This window comes from Somniosus microcephalus, chromosome 2 (assembly GCF_052327205.1).
Source record: "Somniosus microcephalus isolate GS21.2 chromosome 2, FLI_Smic_1.0, whole genome shotgun sequence".
In the NCBI taxonomy this organism is placed as follows: Eukaryota; Metazoa; Chordata; class Chondrichthyes; order Squaliformes; family Somniosidae; genus Somniosus; species Somniosus microcephalus.
The window spans coordinates 320,172,921-320,187,384 of record NC_140988.1 but is presented as its reverse complement, the minus strand read 5'-3'; the positions used below and the strand labels follow the sequence as shown (position 1 = coordinate 320,187,384).

The following is a 14,464-nucleotide window of genomic DNA, read 5'->3' as shown; positions in this document are numbered from 1 at the left end:
CAGCGCATTCAATGCTATTCACCTCTAGGTAAGGACAATTTTGTGCTGGACAAATGAAAGCTATTTTCAGTATCCTCTCCGGGTTGAGTGTAGAAGATCCATTTTCTATTTCTATTAAACTGGTATTTAGGCTGTTTTGACCATTGACATGACATAGAAAGCATTATGGTAATTGGTTGCAATGGAATTAGACCGCAAAGGATCATCGATCCGTACATCTTCATATCCAAGGGCCGTTGCTGATGACGGGGAAAAAGTTCAATGGTGGATACCACTTCACCTCCACCTGAGATGCGTTGCATTGTCCAGAGCAAGACAATAAATTAGATAAGATTCCCCCCTCCGCCACACACACATACAAAGCTCCACAGTTAAGTTTATATACAGCTGTTAAAATGACACTGGATCCAAATAAAATGTGCAACACTTACTGCACATAGTTTAACTACACTTAAAGTTCACTTTGCAGTCCAGATGATGTATACTGAGTAAAATTTAAAGATAATCTTTTTGCAGTGGCAAAAAAAAGAGCTCTAGCCTCAGTCTGTCAATGAGTTTATTTCAGAATAGTCTGGTTGCCTTTGAATGGTTATTCCATGTGTTAAACATGATACAGAAGCATCTGCCTTTGTTCCATTAGAGAATGGACTGTTCCTGGTTGCCCAAGCTATTTTGGCTGTGAAATAATATAAAATAAACACATCCTGGTTTTCATCAGTTTTTCACTGTCCATCAATAAATCCAATTTGAGTCACAGCCTCCCGAATGGATTATATCCAAACCAGGCCTGTTGGACAATAATGGCCCTGAAATTAGGATCGGGAGCTTGCCGCGCGTGCAAGCCCCTGATGTGCACTTACCCGGCGCGCTGACATTTGAATCGTGGCCCGCATTGCATTTCCTCTCACTGGCCCGCTTGAGGTCCTGCCGCGCTGTGCGTGCGTGATCCAGCAGCGTACTTAGTGCGATGAGTCGGCTGGGATCACGTGAGCACTGGGCAACCAATGGGAGGTTGCAAAAGTTCATTCATGAGTTTGACAGTAAGAGCTGTCAAACTCATGAAAACTCCTGGCCCCAAAACACTACTTAAACTTGAAAGAAAATTTAAAAAAACATTGCACTACTTAAATGAACCATAATTAACTGTAAAAAAAACTATTTTAACCAATAATTGTAAAATTTGAAAAAAATTATTATATAAAAAATCGGGGCTAAAACTAAACTTACCTTACTGTAAATTCTTTAAAAATAATAAACCTGTGGAAATTTTTTTATAAATTGTATTAATAGACCACTTACCTGTAAAACTAAGTACTTACGTGTGGTTTTTCAATGCGTAAAAACCGGAGGCCTTTACACATGCGCAACTCTCTTTTAAAAAAAAAAAAAAAAAAAAAAAATTAAGGAAATCCAAGTCACACGTGCAGACTCCTGCGCGCACGCGTTCAGCCTCTTAACCCCTTGGGTCAGAGGAGAGGAAATGCCGGTTTTCCCCACATGCGCTGTGCATGCTGAAAACTGGCAATTCCTCCGGGCACACGTGTGAGTACCCCGTCCGTACTCACGCGTTGGGAGAGGAATTACTGGGCCAATGTGTAAGTTCCACACTCTGACCTTTTGCTGCTCCAGTCTACAATCAATAGGATTGTGTCAGGGCTCCATGTTTTTCTCATGTTCTTAGGAATATATAGGACCATTGTAGTTCAACAACAACAACTTGCATTTATATAGCACCTTTAACGTAGAAAAATGTCCTAAGATGTTTAACAAGAGCATTATCAATAGAAATGTTGACACTGAGCCACAGAAGGAGATATCAGGACAGATGACCAGACGCTTGGTCAAAGAGGTAGGTTTTAAGGAGCATCTTAAAGAGGATAGAGAGGTCGAGAAGCAGAGAGGTTTAGGGAGAGAATTCCAGAGCTTAGGACCAAGCAGCTGAAAGCATGGCTGCCAATGGTGGAGTGATTAAAATCGAGGATGTGCAAGTTGCCAGAATTGGATGAGCGCAGAAATCACAAAGGCTTGTAGAGCTGGAGAAGGTTACAGAGAGAGGGATGGGCGAGGCCCTGGAAGGACTTGAAAACAAGGATGAGGACTTTAAAATGCAGGCATTGTCGGTCCGGGAGCCAGTGAAGGTTAGCGAGCACAGGGGCGATGGTAGAACAGGACTTGCTGCGAGTTCAGATGGACAGCAGAGTTTTGGATGAGCGCAAGTTTATGGAGGGTGGAAGATGGGAGGCCGGCCAGGAGAACATTGGAATAGTCACGTCTAGAGGTAACAAAGTCATGGATGAGGGTTTCAACAGCAGAGCAGCTGAGGTAGGATTAGAGTCCGGTGATGTTATGGAGGTGGAAGTAAGCAGTCTTGGTGATGGAGTGAATATGTGGTTGGAATCTCATTTTGGGGTCAAAAACAACAGCAAGTTTGCGAACGATCTGGCTCAGCTTCAGGCAGTTGCCGGGGAGAGGGATGAAAACGGTGGTCAGGTAATGGAGTTTGTGGCGGGGACCAAAGACAATGGCTTTGGGTTGGAGAAAATTTCTGCGTGTCCAATACTGGATGTCGGACAAGCAGTGTGACAAACCAGAGACCATGGAGGGCTCAAGAGAGGTGGTGGCGAGATAGAGCTGAGTGTCGTCAGTGTGCATGTGGAACCTGATGATGTATTTTTGGATGATGTCGCCGAGGGGCAGCATGTAGATGAGAAATAAAAGGGGGTCAAGGATAGATCCTTGGGGGACTCCAGAGGTAATGGTGTGGGAGTGGGAAGAGAAACCATTGCAGATGATTCTCTGGCTGCCCTTTGATAGATAAGAATAGAACCAGGCAAGGGCAGTTCCACCCAGATGGACAATGGAGGAGAGGCTTTGGAGGAGGATGGTGTGGTCAACTGTGTCGCAGGCAGCAGATAGGTCGAAAAGGATTAGGAGCACAGTGACATAGAATGTCATTGATGAGGGCCGTTTCAGTAATGTGGCGGGGGTGGAAACCTGTTTGGAGTGATACAACATGGAATTGCGGTAAAGGTGGGCACGGATTTGGGAGGAAACAACACATTCAAGGACTTTTGAGAGGAAAGGGAGGTTGGAGATGGGACAGTAGTTTGCAAGGACATCTCAACAGTCCCATTGTCTAGGAAATATTAGCCTAAGTTTTCCCATTGTAATACTGATGGTAACCCATTCATTCTAATGGGTCACCTTGAGAGTTATGATTGTAAAAGCTAGGCCAGCATATCCCACAATACCACTTGTATTCCTCTATAAAATATTTGTCAAGGTACTGTTTCAATTCTGCCTTGAATTTGCTAATGTATCAGTCCCTACTGCCTCTCTTGACAGTACATTCCACGTATTCACCACTCTCTGTGAAAAATAGTTAAATCCTCTTAGTTTGAAGCTTTGCCCTCTTGTAGAATCTGTGACTATGTTAAACCTATTAGACATTTATCTTGCCTATATCCTTTAGAATCTTGAATACTTCAATAGCATCACCCCTAAGCCTTCTCTCCTCCAGTGTCAACATCCCCAGCTTCTGCAGCCTCTCTTCATAACCCAGGTGCTTAATCCAGCTATCTCAGATAGCAATTTGCCTTTTGCTGCACCCTTTCAGTGCCTGGATGTCTTTCTTAATAATATGGTGACTAGAATTGTACACAGTACTTCAACTGATGCTGGGCCAGTGTACTGTATACATTCAGAATCACTTCCTGGGATGTGTACTTAATTCCTCTGGCTATACAACCTAATATCCTATTTGCTCTCTTTCCTGCTGCCGCACACTGTGTTGGTCATAGAAACATAGAAGATAGGAGCAGGAGTAGGCCATTCGGCCCTTCGAGCCTGCTCCGCCATTCAATGAGATCATGGCTGATCATCCAAATTCAGTACCCTGTCCCTGCCTTCTCCCCATATCCCTTGATCCCTTTAGCCTCAAGAAATATATCCAACTCTTCCTTGAATATATTTAATGAACTGGCCTCCACCGCCCTCTGTGGCAGAGAATTCCACAGGTTCACCACTCTCTGGGTGAAGAAATTCCTCCTCATTTCAGTCCTAAATGGCTTACCCCTTATCCTTAGACCATGACCCTTGGCTCTGGACTCCCCGGCCATCAGAAACATCCTTCCCGCATCTAGCCCGTCCAGACCTGACAGAATTTTATAGGTTTCGATGAGATCCCCTCTCAATCTTCTAAACTCCAGTGAGTATAAGCCCAATCGACACAATCTCTCCTCATACGTCACTCCCGCCAGCCCAGGCACCAGCCCGGTGAATCCTCGCTGCACTCCCTCCATGGCAAGAACGTCCCTCCTCAGGTAAGGTGACCAAAACTGCACACAATACTCAAGGTGCGGTCTCACCAAGGCCCTGTACAACTGCAGCAAGACATCCCCGTTCCTGTACTCGAACCCTCTTGCTACGAAGGCCAACATACCATTTGCCTTCTTAACCGCCTGCTGCACCTGCATGCCTACCCTCAGCGACCGGTGCACAAGGACACCCAGGTCTCTTTGCATTTCCCCTTCCCCCAATCCACTGCCATTCAAATAATAATCTGCCTTCCTGTTTTTGCCACCAAAGTGGACAACCTCACATTTATCCACATTATAGTGCATTTGCCATGTTTCTGCCCAATCACCCAACCCGTCCAAATCGTACTGGAGTTTCCCAACATCCTCCTCACAGCTTACCCTCCCACCCAGCTTTGTGGCATCTGCAAATTTGGAGACATTACATCCAATTCCCTCCTCCAGACCACCAATACACATTGTGGACAGCTGGGGTCCCAGGACCGATCCTTGTGGTACCCCACAAGTCACTGCCTGCCACTCGGAAAACGACCCGTTCATTCCAACTCCCTGCTTTCTGTCCGCCAACCAGTTCTCCACCCAAGTCAACACCTTGCCCCCAATCCCATGCGCCCCAATTTTGCACACTAATCTCTTATGTGGGACCTTATCGAAAGCCTTCTGAAAGTCCAGATACACCACATCCACTGGTTCTCCCTTATCCATTTCACCAGTTACATCCTCAAAAAATTCCAGTAGATTAGTCAAGCATGATTTACATTTTGTAAATCCATGTTGACTTTGTCCGATCCTGTCACTGCTCCCCAAGCACTCCGCCACTACATCTCCTATAATAGACTCTAGCATCTTCCCCACCACCGATGTCAGGCGCACCGGTCCACAATTCCCCGCTTTTTCTCCACCACCTCCCCTGAACAGTGGGGTAACATTAGCTACCCTCCAATCCATGGGCACCGCTCCAGAGTCCATCGAGTTCTGGAAGATTTTGTGGTAGATGTGATAGATTTTGGGCACGTTAAGTGTGACATTAAGCAGACTTCACTGTATTTAACAGTTTACAGGTCATCACATATTCTTCAAACCCTGTGAAAACTAAAAGACTGCTTATTTTTCAGCAAATACACATTTTCTTGAATAGAATTTAGGTAGCAACATCTCTGTATTTTATAACAACCAAAACTTAAGGAAAAATTAGAGGGACAGATAGAGCCATAAAATGGGTTTTTGTATGTTTCATTCTGACGCTTCCCTTCACGACTCCTTGATAAGGAATGGGCAAATGTCTTACTTCTGATGATGCTGTTAGAACATAAGAACATAAGAACAAAAGAAGTGGGAGCAGGAGTAGGCCATACGGCCCCTCGGGCCTGCTCCGCCATTCAATAGGATCATGGCTGATCCGAACCTAGACTCACATCCACTTCCCTGCCTGCTCCCCGTAACCCCTAATTCCCTTATCAGCTAGGAAACTGTCTATCTCCGTTTTAAATTTATTTAATGTCGCAGCTTCCACAGCTCTCTGAGGTAGCAAATTCCATAGATTTACTACCCTCTGAGTGAAGAAGTTTCTCCTCAACTCAGTTTTGAAAGGGCAGCCCCTTATTCTAAGATTATGCCCCCTAGTTCTAGTCTCACCCATCAGTGGAAACATCCTCACCGCATCCACCCGATCAAGCCCCCTCACAATCTTATATGTTTCGATAAGATCGCCTCTCATTCTTCTGAATTCCAATGAGTAGAGGCCCAACCTACTCAACCTTTCCTCATAAGTCAACCCCCTCATCTCTGGAATCAACCGAGTGAACCTCCTCTGAACTGCCTCGAGAGCAAGTATATCCTTTCTTAAATATGGGAACCAAAACTGTATGCAGTATTCCAGGTGTGGCCTCACCAGTACCCTGTATAACTGCAGCAAGACTTCCCTGCTTTTATACTCCAACCCCCTTGCAATAAAGGCCAAGATTCCATTGGCCTTCCTGATCACCTGCTGTACCTGCAAACTAACCTTCTGTGTTTCATGCACCAGAACCCCCAGATCCCTTTGTACTGTAGCACTTTGCAGTTTCTTTCCATTTAGATAATAACTTGCTCTTTGATTTTTTCTGCCAAAGTGCATAACCTCACACTTTCCAACATTATATTCCATCTGCCAAATTTCTGCCCACTCACTTAGCCTGTCTATGTCCTTTTGCAGGTTTTTTATGTCCTCCTCACTCACTGCTTTCCCTCCCATCTTTGTATCATCGGCAAACTTGGATACGTTGCACTCGGTCCCTTCCTCCAAATCGTTAATATAGATTGTAAAGAGTTGGGGTCCCAGCACTGACCCCTGCGGAACACCACTAGTCACTGATTGCCAACCCGAGAATGAACCATTTATCCCAACTCTCTGTTTTCTGTTAGATAGCCAATCTTCCACCCATGCCAGTATATTACCCCCAATCCCGTGATTTTTTATCTTGTGCAGTAATCTTTTGTGTGACACCTTGTCAAATGCCTTTTGGAAGTCCAAATACACCACACCCACTGGTTCCCCTTTATCCACCCTGCTTGTTTCGTCCTCAAAGAATTCGAGCAAATTTGTCAAACATGACTTCCCCTTCATAAAACCATGTTGACTCTGTCCGATTAAATTATGAATGGACTCCAACATTTTACCAACCACAGATGTTAGGCTAACTGGTCTATAGTTTCCAGCCTTTTGTCTACTTCCCTTTTTAAGTAAGGGCGTTACATTAGCAGTTTTCCAATCTGCTGGGACCCTTCCTGAATCCAGGGAGTTTTGGAAAATTACCACTAATGCATCCACAATCCCTACCGCTACTTCTCTCAAGACCCTAGGATGTAGGCCATCAGGTCCAGGGCATTTATCCGCCTTTAGTCCCATTATCTTACCGAGTACCACCTCCTTAGTGATTTTAATCGTGTTTAGCTCCTCCCCCCCCTATAGCCCCCTGTTTGTCCAGTGTTGTGATTTTTAGTGCCCTCTACTGAAAAGACTGATACAAAATATTTGTTCAGCATATTTGCCATCTCCATGTTCCCCACTACTAATTTCCTGGTCTTGTCCTCTAAGGGACCAACATTCACTTTAGCCACCCTTTTTCTTTTTATATAACTGTAGAAACTCTCGCTATCTGTTTTTATATTTTTTGCTAGTTTACTTTCATAATCTATCTTCCCTTTCTTAATTCATCTTTTAGTTATTCTTTGCTGGCTTTTAAATGCTTCCCAATCTTCTATCCTCCCACTAGACTTGGCTACTTTATATGCCCTTGTTTTCAGTCGGATACTATCCTTTATTACTTTACTTAGCCACGGATGGCTGTCTTTTTCTTTACGCCCCTTTTTCCTCAGTGGAATATATTTTTCTTGAAAGTTGTGAAATACCTCTTTGAATGTACACCACTGCTCATGTACCGTCTTACACTTTAATCTATTTTCCCAGTCCACTTTAGTCAACTCTGCTCTCATACCTTCATAGCCTCCTTTATTTAAGCTTAGTACGCTGGTTTGAGATCCAACTCTCTCACCCTCCAACTGAGTTTGGAATTCAACCATGTTATAGTCACTCATTCCAAGGGGATCCTTTACTAGGACATTTTTTATTAATCCTGTCTCATTACACAGGACCAGATCTAAGATTGCCTGCCCCCTGGTTGGTTCAGTAACATACTGCTCAAGGAACCCATCCCTAATGCACTCTATGAACTCTTCCTCAAGGCTGCCCTGCCCAATTTGATTTGCCCAGTCAATATGAAAGTTAAAATCCCCCATGATTATAGCTGTTCCCTTATTACAAGCCCCAACTATTTCCTGATTTATACTCCGACCAACAGAGTTGCAACTGTTAGGAGGCCTATAGACTATGCCCACTAGTGACTTTTTCCCCTTATTATTCCTTATCTCCACTCAAACTGTTTCACTATCCTGATCCTTTGACCCAATATCATTTCTCACTATCGCAGTGATTCCATGCTTTATTAACATAGCCACCCCACCTCCCTTTCCTTTCTGTCTGTCCTTCCTAATTGTCAAATACCCCTGGATGTTTAGTTCCCGGTCATGGTCACCTTGCAGCCATATTTCTGTAATGGCCACCAGATCATACCCATGTGTAGTTATTTGTACCATCAACTCGTCTATTTTGTTACGAATGCTGTGTGCATTCCGATAAAGAACTTTTAAATATGTTTTGTGACAATTTATTCCTGCTTTTACCCCCTTTACTACTTTACCTTTATCTTTATACATTCTGTCCCTTCCTGACATGCTCTGGTTTTTAATTCCCCCACTGCTACCTTGCTCTATTGCCTTCTCCGCTGACATTTTTATTTTTTGCTCTCTTGAAACCTCCCCCCCACTAATTAGTTTAAAGCCCTCTCTACAGCCCTAGTTATCCGATTTGCCAGGACTCTAGTCCCAGCACTGGCCAAGTGAAGCCCGTCCCGACAGAACAGCTCTCTCCTGTCCCAGTACTGGTGCCAGTGTCCCAAGAAGCAAAACCCATTTCTCCCACACCAGTCTTTGAGACACGCATTTAACGCTCTGATTTTATTTACCCTAGCCAAATTTGCTCGTGGCTCAGGTAATAAGTTACCCTGTTTTTTAATTTGGCCCCTAGCTGCTCATACTCCCTCAGCAGAACCTCTTTCCTTGTCCTACCTATGTCGTTGGTACCAACATGGACCACGACAACTGGATCCTCCCCCTCCCACTCCAAGTTTCTCTCCAGCCCAGAGGAGATGTCCTTAACCCTGGCACCGGGCAGGCAACACAGCCTTCGGGACTCTCGCTCTCGGCTGCAAAGAACCCTATCTATCCCCTAATGATACTATCCCCTACCACTACAACCTTGTTTTTTACTCCCCCCACTTGAATGGCCCCCCGTTCCACGGTGCTGTGGCCAGATTGCTCATCCTCCCTGCAGTCCCCGTTCCCGTCCCCACAGGGAGTAAGAGCCTCGAACCTGTTGGACAAGAACAAGGGCTGCGGCTCCTCCAACACTACCTCCTGGATCCCCGTACCTGCCTCACTCATTGTCACACCCTCCTGTCCCTGACCACGGACTACATCTGAATTAGTTAATCTAATTGGTGTGACTACTTCCTGGAACACAGAGTCCAGGTAACTCTCCCCCTCCCTGTTCTGAATCAGCTACTGCATTTACACATTTGTGGCCTTCTGATTTTCTTCCCTTCTGGAGAAGCATCTTGGCTCTGCTTATCAAATCCCCAAGTGACTCAGTAAAGATTGCAATCTCACTCTCGGAGGATTTTTCTTGGCACCTAGTGCTATTGGAATGACTGAAAATAGGTAATCTTCAACAACTTGCATGTAGGTACAATATACATAAAGGAATGTCTCACTTAACGAGGGAAGTGAGATTTAGAGGTAATGACCAAAAGCATAGTCAAAGAGAAAAAGTCTTTAGGAAGCTTTTGCAAACAACGAAAGGTAGGAAGGTGTGAAATCGTTTTTGAAGAGTGTTCCAGAAGGTAGGACACGGTGACTAAAAGATCAGTCTCTGATGGTGGCGTGCAGGGAGTGCTGAAGAAAGAGTGAACCAGAGTCAGAAGAGCAGAGGGTACAATCTGGGAAAGGAAAGGACTGAGAACAGGATAGAGCAAGGTCATGAAGGAATTTCAAGATGAGGATAAGGATCTTGAACTTGATCTGTTGAAGCAAAGAGAACCAACGCAGCATGGCGAGGGCAGAGCCGATAGGTGTACATGAGCTTGTGTGGGAGCTGCAGTGTTCTGGTTAATTTCAAGATCACAGAGGATGGAGCTAGGGAGGCTAACAAGGAGAGAATGACCGAAATCTATATTCAAGGTGATGAAGGTCATAGAGTCATAGAGTTTTACAGCACAGAAAGAGGCCCTTCGGCCCATCGTGTCTGCGCCGCCCATCCATCCCTGTCCAGTCTAATCCCATTTTCCAGCATTTGGTCCATAGCCTTGTATGCAATGGCATTTCAAGTGCTCATCCAAATGCTTCTTGAATGTTGTGAGGGTTCCTGCCTCCACCACCCTTTCAGGCATTGAGTTCCACATTCCAACCACCCTCTGGGTGAAAAAGTTCCTCCTCAAATCCCCTCTAAATCTCCTGCCCCTTACCCTGAATCTATGCCCCCTTGTTATTGACCCCCCCACTAAGGGGAAAAGTTCCTCTTTATCTACCCTATCTATGCCCCTCATTATTTTGTACACCTCAATCAGGTCCCCCCTCAGCCTTCTCTGCTCCAAGGAAAACAACTCCAGCCTGTCCAGCCTCTCTTCATAGCTGAGGCGCTCCATCCCAGGTAACATCCTGGTGAATCTTCTCTGCACCCTCTCCAAAGCAATCACATCCTTCCTATAGTGAGGCGGCCAGAACTGCACACAGTACTCCAGCTGTGGCCTCACCAGCGTTTTGTACAGCTCCATCATAACCTCCCTGCTCTTATATTCTATGCCTCGGCTAATGAAGGCAAGTATCCCATAAGCCTTTTTAACCACCTTATCTACCTGCTCCACTGCCTTCAGGGATCTATGTACATGTACACCAAGGTCCCTCTGACCCTCTGTACTTCCTAGGGTCCTACCACTCATTGTGTATTCCCTTGCCTTATTTGTCCGTCCAAAATGCATCACCTCGCACTTTTCAGGGTTAAATTCCATTTGCCACTTTTCTGCCCATCTGACCAACCCGTTTATATCGTCCTGTAGCCGGAGGCTTTCCTCCTCGCAATTTACCACCCCACCAATTTTCGTGTCATCTGCGAACTTACTGATCATACCTTTTACATTCTCATCCAAATCATTTATGTAGATCACAAACAATAAGGGACCCAGCACCGATCCCTGAGGTACCCCACTGGACACAGGCTTCCAGTCACAAAAGCAACCTTCGACCATCACCCTCTGCCTCCTGCCACTCAGCCAGTTTAGGATCCAACGCGCCAAGGCACCCTGGATCCCATGGGCTCTTACCTTCTTGACCAGTCTCCTATGCGGGACTTTGTCAAAAGCTTTACTGAAGTCCATGTAAACCACATCCACAGCATTTCCCTCATCCACCCCACCAGTCACCCCCTCGAAAAATTCGATCAGATTTGTTAGACATGATTTACCCTTGACAAAGCCATGCTGACTATCCCCGATTAATCCTTGCCTCTCCAAGTGGAGATTAATTTTGTCCCTCAGAATTTTTTCCAATAATTTCCCCACCACAGATGTTAGACTCACTGGCCTGTAATTCCCTGGTTTATCCCTGCTACCCTTCTTGAATAATGGTACTACGTTAGCTGTTCTCCAGTCCTCTGGTACATCCCCTGTGGCCAGAGAGGTTCTGAAAATTTGTGTCAGAGCCCCTGCAATCTCCTCCCTTGCCTCCCACAGCAGCCTGGGATACGTCTCTTCCGGGCCTGGGGATTTATCCACTTTTTGGCCCGCTAAAACCGCTAGCACCTCCTCCCTCTCGATGCTAATATGTTCGAGTATGTCACAGTCCCCTTGCCCGATTTCTATGTCTGCATCGTCTTTCTCCATAGTGAACACAGATGCAAAAAATTCATTTAAAACCCCGCCTACATCCTCTGGCTCTACACACAGATTGCCACTTTGGTCCCTAATGGGCCCTACCCTTTCCCTGGTTATCCTCTTGCCCTTAATATACTTATAAAACATCTTAGGATTTTCCTTTATTTTGCTCGCCAGTGTTATTTCATGGCCCCTCCTCGCCCTCCTAATTTCTTTTTTAAGTATGCCCCTGCACTTTTTATACTCCTCTAGGGCTTCTTCTGTCTTTAGTCTTTTGTAACTGCCAAAAGCCCCCCTTTTATTTCTAATGCATTTTTGTATATCCCTTGTCATCCAAGGTTCCCTTTGCTTGTTGGTCCCACCCTTGACCTTTACAGGAACATGTTGGCGTTGTACTCTCTCTATTTCCCTTCTGAAAGTCTCCCACTGTTTTGATGTGGATTTTCCTATAAGCAGCTGCTCCCAGTCCACTTTGGCCAGATCCTGCCTTATCATATTAAAATCGGCCTTCCCCCAATTTAGAACCCTTATTTCCGGGCCGTCTTTGTCTTTTTCCATGACCACCTTAAATCTCACCGAATTATGGTCACTGTCGCCAAAATGCTCTCCTACTGACACTTCCACCACTTGCCCGGCTACATTCCCCAGAATTAGGTCCAGTATCGCCCCCACTCTTGTAGGACTTTCTACATGTTGGCTCAAAAAGCTCTCCTGGATGCACTTTAAGAATTCTGCACCCTCTAAGCCTTTCACACTCTGACTGTCCCAATTTATATTGGGGAAGTTGAAATCCCCCACTATTATTACCCTATTATTTTCGCACTTCTCTGAGATTTGCCTACATATCTGTTCCTCTATCTCCCCCTGACTGTTTGGGGGCCTATAGTACACTCCCAGCAAAGTGCTTGCCCCCTTTTTGTTTTTAAGTTCTACCCATATGGCCTCATTAGAGGAACCCGCTAATATATCATCCCTCCTTACAGCAGTAATTGACTCCTTAATTAATATTGCAACACCCCCTCCCCTTTTACACCCCCCTCTGTCTCGCCTGAAGATTCTATACCCCGGAATATTGAGCTGCCAGTCCTGACCCTCCCTCAACCATGGCTCCGTGATAGCAACAATATCGTACTCCCATGTGTTCAACAACAACTTCAGTTCATCCACCTTATTTGCAAGACTCCTTGCATTAAAATAAATGCCTTCCAGCCCTGCCATATTCTCTTTTGCCTTCACATATTTGCTCTGCCTTCCCAGCTGACTTGTTTTTCCCTCTGTATTTGGCCGTAAATCACCCCCTGCTATAGCTCCACTCTGTACCCCAACCCCCTGCCAAGTTAGTTTAAACCCTCCCCAGCAGTGCTAGCAAACCTCCCCGCAAGGATATTGGTTCCCCCCTGGTTCAGGTGTAAACCGTCCGACTTGTACAAGTCCCACCTTTCCCAGAAGCAGACCCAGTGATCCAGGAAACTAAAGCCCTCCCCCCTGCACCACCAGGTGTGGTTAAGTATTTCAGCAGAATAGGGATATAAGCGATGAGTGTTCCAGAGGTTGAGAAAGGTGGTTTTGGTGATGGGCTGGATGGTTCAAAGCATGCTAAGTTTACATTTCACCATGTCCAGATGGGTGAGCAAACAGAAAGCTTAATAAAATTGGAACTCAAGGTGTGCAGGCGCTGGTGGGAACTGCTCAAAGTGGCTCCAGCCTTGTAGAGAATTGGTAGTTTCTTTTTCAACTTTTCCAACTGAACATTATAAAACGGAATCTGTTTTTGGCTCCAGCCACAAACTCCGCTCTTTACCAGTCACTCAGAAATTTCCCCAAAAATGCCACTTCCCAGCCACTTGCTCAATGGCGTTGTGCAAATGTAAAAGGTAGAGCAGAGGGAGCTGAGTCAATGGTCTTGACTTTGGAAACTAAGAAGTTCCCTGAGGTCCTTGCACCTAGCAGCAGAGGTGGGAATGGATGCTGGAAAAAATGGTTCATGGTGGAAAAGATGAGTTTGCGGTTGTCCTTTCCTTGCAGAATAACCCTGGAGTAATGCGAGGATTTGACTGCAGAGAGGGACAGGCGATCCTGTTTGAGATAGTCAAGCAGATCTGGAGTGGACAACAAAACTGGTTATAAGATAAATGTACACTAGTCTATGGCCTTTGGACTTGAGACCATGAATGTGGCAATTATACAGGTGAATGGGGGTGGAAGGCCATTCAGAATCTGATGGGGTCAAGGGAATTGAAAGCGGAGGCAAGATAATTTATTAAACAGATTAATGGATATGCCAATGTCAGGATGAGTGTCAAGTTAGAAGAGAGAGAGTTAAGAGTTAGAAAGGGTACTGGGGAAGGAGCTAGGGAGCATTTTACAGGGAGGTGGAGGGGCGGGGGGTGTTCAGTGGTTAGTTGGCAGGGTAATGTGAGCGGTGAAAGAGATGAAATGATGTGACCTTAGAGGTGACAAGACCATACGGGGTCAAGGGGTAACACTGGATGTGGATGGTAAAGTTAGGCCCCGATTTTTAACTCCAGGTGGATTCCCCGCTCAGGCCTGAGTTAAAATGTCATCGGGCCACAACATGCACATGTAAAGAAGGTCCCTGTTGACTCTGGGTGCGAGTCCTTGCTG

The 14,464-nt window shown here is 45.5% G+C and overlaps 1 protein-coding gene across 5 annotated transcripts in view; it reads left to right on the top strand.

Annotated features, from left to right (window-relative positions):
- The window catches only part of znf532 (zinc finger protein 532), a 197,739-nt gene that overhangs the window by 169,086 nt on the left and 14,189 nt on the right, over window positions 1–14,464 (top strand). The gene's annotated exons all lie outside the window — the stretch shown is intronic.